Source organism: Halichoerus grypus, chromosome 2 (assembly GCF_964656455.1).
Source record: "Halichoerus grypus chromosome 2, mHalGry1.hap1.1, whole genome shotgun sequence".
NCBI lineage: Eukaryota > Metazoa > Chordata > Mammalia > Carnivora > Phocidae > Halichoerus > Halichoerus grypus.
Genome location: NC_135713.1, coordinates 148,724,477 through 148,730,476, shown reverse-complemented (window position 1 = coordinate 148,730,476; position 6,000 = coordinate 148,724,477).

Here is a 6,000-nt window from a genome sequence, read left to right as displayed (position 1 = left end):
TCTTGGCCCTTCCCACAGTTTGGCTACTGTGGACATTGCTGCTATAAACATTGGGGTGCACGTACCCTTTCGGGTCCCTACATTTGTATCTTTGGGGTAAATACCCAGTAGTGCAATTGCTGGATCGTATGGTAGCTCTATTTTCAACTTTTTGAGGAACCTCCATACTGTTTTCCAGAGTGGCTGCACCAGCTTGCATTCCCACCAACAGTGTAGGAGGGTTCCCCTTTCTCCGCACCCCCGCCAACATCTGTCATTTCCTGACTTGTTAATTTTAGCCATTCTGACTGGTGTGAGGTGGTATCTCATTGAGGTTTTGATTTGGATTTCCCTGATGCCAAGTGATATTGAACACTTTTTCATGTGTCTGTTGGCCGTTTGGATGTCTTCTTTGGAAAAATGTCTGTTCATGTCTTCTGCCCATTTCTTGATTGGATTCTTTGTTCTTTTGGTGTTGAGTTTGATGAGTTCTTTATAGATTTTGGATACTAGCCCTTTATCTGATATGTCATTTGCAAATATCTTCTCCCATTCTGTCAGTTGTCTTTTGGTTTTGTTGACTGTTTCCTTTGCTTTGCAAAAGCTTTTTATCTTGATGAAGTCCCTATAGTTCATTTTTGCCCTTGCTTCCTTTGCCTTTGGCGATGTTTCTAGGAAGAAGTTGCTGCGGCTGAGGTCGAAGAGGTTGCTGCCTGTGTTCTCCTTTAGGATTTTGATGGACTCCTGTCTCACATTGAGGTCTTTCAACCATTTGGAGTCTATTTTTGTGTGTGGTGTAAGGAAATGGTCCAGTTTCATTCTTCTGCATGTGGCTGTCCAATTTTCCCAACACCATTTGTTGAAGAGACTGTCTTTTTACATTGGACAATCTTTCCTGCTTTGTCAAAGATTAGTGGACCATATAGTTGAGGGTCCATTTCTGGGCTCTCTATTCTGTTCCATTGATCTATGTGTCTGTTTTTGTGCCAGTACCATACTGTCTTGATGATGACAGCTTTGTAATAGAGCTGGAAGTCCGGAATTGTGATGCCGCCAGCTTTGCTTTTCTTTTTCAACATTCCTCTGGCTATGCGGGGTCTTTTCTGCTTCCATAGACATTTTAGGATTATTTGTTCCATTTCTTTGAAAAAAGTGGATGGTATTTTGATGGGGATTGCATTGAATGTGTAGATTGCTCTAGGTAGCATTGACATCTTCACAATATTTGTTCTTCCAATCCATGAGCATGGAACGTTTTTCCATTTCTTTGTGTCTTCCTCAATTTCTGTCATGAGTATTTTATAGTTTTCTGAGTACAGATCCTTTGCCTCTTTGGTTAGATTTATGCCTAGGTATCTTATGGTTTTGGGTGCAATTGTAAATGGGATCGACTCCTTAATTTCTCTTTCTTCTGACTTGTTGTTGGTGTATAGGAATGCCACTGACTTCTGTGCATTGATTTTATATCCTGCCACTTTACTGAATTCCTGTATGAGTTCTAGCAGTTTTGGGGTGGAGTCTTTGGGATTTTCCACATAAAGTATCATATCATCTGCAAAGAGTGAGAGTTTGACTTCTTTTTTGCCAATTTGGATGCCTTTTATTTCTTTTTGTTGTCTGATTGCTGTGGCTAGGACTTCTAATACTATGTTGAATAGCAGTGGTGATAGTGGACATCCCTGCCGCGTTCCTGACCTTAGGGGGAAAGCTCTCAGTTTTTCCCCATTGAGAATGATATTCGCTGTAGGTTTTTCATAGATGGCTTTTATGATATTGAGGTATGTACCCTCTATGCCTATACTCTGAAGAGTTTTGATCAAGAAAGGATGCTGTACTTTGTCAAATGCTTTTTCTGCATCTATGGAGAGGATCATATGATTCTTGTTCTTTATTTTGTTAATGTATTGTATCACGTTGATTGATTTGCGGATGTTGAACCAACCTTGCAGCCCAGGGATAAATCCGACTTGGTCGTGGTGAATAATCCTTTTAATGTACTGTTGGATCCTATTGGCTAGTATTTTGGTGAGAATTTTTGCATCCATGTTCATCAGGGATATTGGTCTGTAATTCTCCTTTTTGATGGGGTCTTTGTCTGGTTTTGGGATCAAGGTAATGCTGGCCTCATAAAATGAGTTTGGAAGTTTTCCTTCCATTTCTATTTTTTGGAACAGTTTCAGAAGGATAGGTATTAATTCTTCTTTAAATGTTTGGTACTATTCCCCTGGCAAGCCATCTGGCCCTGGGCTTTTGTGTTTTGGGAGATTTTTGATGACTGCTTCAATTTCCTTAGTGGTTATAGGTCTGTTCAGGTTTTCTATTTCTTCCTGGTTCAGTTTTGGTAGTTGATACATCTCTAGGAATGCATCCATTTCTTCCAGGTTATCTAATTTGCTGGCATAGAGTTGCTCATAATATGTTCTTAGAATTGTTTGTATTTCTTTGGTGTTGGTTGTGATGTCTCCTCTTTCATTCATGATTTTGTTGATTTGGGTCATTTCTCTTTTCTTTTTGATAAGTCTGGCCAGGGGCTTATCAATCTTGTTAATTCTTTCAAAGAACCAGCTCCTAGTTTCGTTGATCTGTTCTACTGTTCTTTTGGTTTCTATTTCATTGATCTCTGCTCTGATCTTTATTATTTCTCTTCTCCTGCTGGGTTTAGGCTTTATTTGCTGTTCTTTCTCCAGCTCCTTTAGGTGTGCGGTTAGGTTGTGTACTTGAGACCTTTCTTGTTTCTTCAGAAAGGCTTGTATTGCTATATACTTTCCTCTTAGGACTGCCTTTGCTGTATCCCAAAGATTTTGAATAGTTGTGTTTTCATTTTCATTGGTTTCCATGAATTTTTAAAATTCTTCTTTAATTTCCTGGTTGACCCATTCATTCTTTAGTAGGATGCTCTTTAGCCTCCATGTATTTGAGTTCTTTCCGACTTTCCTCTTGTGATTGATTTCTAGTTTCGAAGCACTGTGGTCTGAAAATAGGCAGGGAATGATCCCATTCTTTTGGTACCAGTTGAGACCTGATTTATGACCTAGGATGTGATCGATTCTGGAGAATGTTCCATGGGCACTAGAGAAGAATGTGTATTCCGTTGCTTTGGGATGGAATGTTCTGAATATGTCTGTGAAGTCCATTTGGTCCAGTGTGTCATTTAAAGTCTTTATTTCCTTGTTGATCTTTTGCTTAGACGATCTGTCCATTTCAGTGAGGGAGGTGTTAAAGTCCCCCACTATTATTGTATTGTTGTCGATGTGTTTCTTTGCTTTTGTTATTAATTGCCTTATATAATTGGCTGCTCCCAGGTTAGGGGCATAGATATTTACAATTGTTAGATCTTCTTGTTGGATAGACCCTTTAAGTAGGATATAGTGTCCTTTCTCATCTCTTATTACAGTCTTTGGTTTAAAATCTAATTTGTCTGATATAAGGATTGCCACCCCAGCTTTCTTTTGGTGTCCAGTAGCATGATAAATGGTTTTCCACCCCCTCACTTTCAATCTGGGGGTGTCTTTGGGTCTAAAATGAGTCTCTTGCAGACAGCATATCGATGGGTCTTGTTTTTTAATCCAATCTGATAGCCTGTGTCTTTTGATTGGGGCATTTAGCCCATTTACATTCAGGGTAACTATTGAAAGATAGGAATTTAGTGCCATTGTATTGCCTGTAAAGTGACTGTTACTGTATATTGTCTATGTTCCTTTCTGGTCTATGTTGCTTTTAGGCTCTCTCTTTGCTTAGAGGACCCCTTTCAATATTTCTTGTAGGGCTGGTTTCGTGTTTGCAAATTCCTTTAGTTTTTGTTTGTCTTGGAAGCTTTTCATCTCTTCTTCTATTTTCAATGACAGCCTCGCTGGATATAGTATTCTTGGCCACATATTTTTCTCATTTAGTGCTCTGAATATATCCTGCCAGTCCTTTCTGGCCTGCCAGGTCTCTGTGGATCGGTCTGTTGCCAATCTAATGTTTCTACCATTGTAGGTTACATATCTCTTTTCCCGAGCTGCTTTCAGGATTTTCTCTTTGTCTCTGAGACTCATAAGTTTTACTATTAGATGTCGGGGTGTTGACCTATTTTTATTGATTTTGAGAGGGGTTCTCTGTGCTTCCTGGATTTTGATGCCTGTTTCCTTCCCCAAATTAGGGAAGTTCTCTGCTATAATTTGCTCCATTATACCTTCTGCCCCTCTCTCTCTTTCTTCTTCTTCTGGGATCCCAATTATTCTAATGTTGTTTCGTCTTATGGTATCATTTATCTCTCGAATTCTGCCCTCGTGATCCAGTAGTTGTTTATCTCTCTTTTTCTCAGCTTCTTTATTTTCCATCATTTGGTCTTCTATCTCACTGCTTCTTTCTTCTGCCTCATTTATCCTAGCAGTTAGCACCCCCATATTTGATTGCACCTCATTAATAGCCTTTTTGATTTCTACTTGGTTATATTTTATTTCTTTTACTTCTCCAGAAAGGGTTTCTCTAATAACTTCCATGCTTTTTTCAAGCCCAGCTAGTATCTTTAAAGTGATGATTCTGAACTCTAGATCTGACATCGTACTAATGTCCGTATTGAGTAGGTCCCTGGCAGTCGGTACTACCTCTTGTTCTTTTTGTTGAGGTGATTTCTTCCGTCTTGTCATTTTGCCCAGAGGAGAATAGATTAATGAGAGAACAAAATGCTAACAGGGTAACAATGTCCCCAGAAAATATACTCTAAACAAATCAGAAAAGACCTGAAGCAGTGGGAAAAGAAAGGGAAAGAGAGAAAAAAGAAAAAGAAAGAAAAAAAGAAAAAAGAAAAAGATAAAGATAAAGATAAAAACAAACAAAAACAGAACAAAACAAAACAAAACAAAAACAGAATGTGATCAAATATGATCAGGCTGGTTTATAGATCAGTGCCACACACTAGATTTTGGGTGTATTTTGGTCTGTTAAAAGAAAGTGCCTCCCAAAATTTTAAAGAAAGAAAAACTTATATATGTACAAAAATAAGGGTTGATATGATGAAGGGATGGAATATGACTGTAAAGATGGAAATTATAAAAAAGTTTATAAAAGGATTTGATAAGTTGTTTGAAAAAAGAAAGAAGAGGATTTAAAAAAAAAAAAAAGGAAAAAAGGGAGAGAATGTGATCAGGCAGGGGAGTAGGAAAAAACCATACACTAGAGATTTAGAGTATATTTTGATCTGTTAGAAGAAACTATCTCAAAATTTTAAAGAGAGAACAACTTATATATAAATGCCAAAATTCGGGTGACTACTATGAAGGGATAGAATACGACTAAAATGAAAAATAAAAATGTTTTTTTTTTTAAAAAAGGGATTGATAAGATGTTGGTTGAAAAAGGGAAAAAGAAAAATTCAAAAAAAAAGAAAAAAAGAAAAAAGAAAAAAAAGAGAGTTAAAAAAAATAATTTACTTTGAAAGACTAAAGAATCATGGTAAAAAAGCCATGGATTCTATGTGCAGTATTCCCCTAGCGCTGGAGTTGTGCCGTTCTCATTGATCGGTAAACTTGGTCTTGGCTGGCTGTTCTCGCTGATCTTCTGGGGGAGGGGCCTGTTGCTGTGGTTTCCAAATGTCTTCGCCGGAGGCAGAATTGCCCCGCCCTTCCCGGTCCAGGCTAAGTAACCTGCTCGGGTTTGCTCTCGGGAGCTTTTGTTCCCTGCAAGCTTTCCGTACAGCTTTGGAGGCCGAGAGTGAAAATGGCGGCCTCCCAATCTCCGCCCCGGAGGAGCTGAGAACTCGGGGTCCCGCTCCTCAGCGAGCCCCCAGAGAAAAGCAGTCAGTCACTCCCGTCTCCCCGGTCTCCGGCCACACTCCGCACTCACCTGGCCTGTGACCGTGCCTTTCTATCTGGCACCCGACCCCGGGTGGAGTCTCCAAACCCAGCAGATCCCCGCAGTGCGCTCCTGCACCTCTCCTCCCGGGGGAAGAAGGTGAGTCTCCCCGGATCTGCCGCTTATTGGGTCCCTGCTGGAGGAGCAGTGGCCCGACTGTGCCGCGGATCATGGTTTATAGCAACC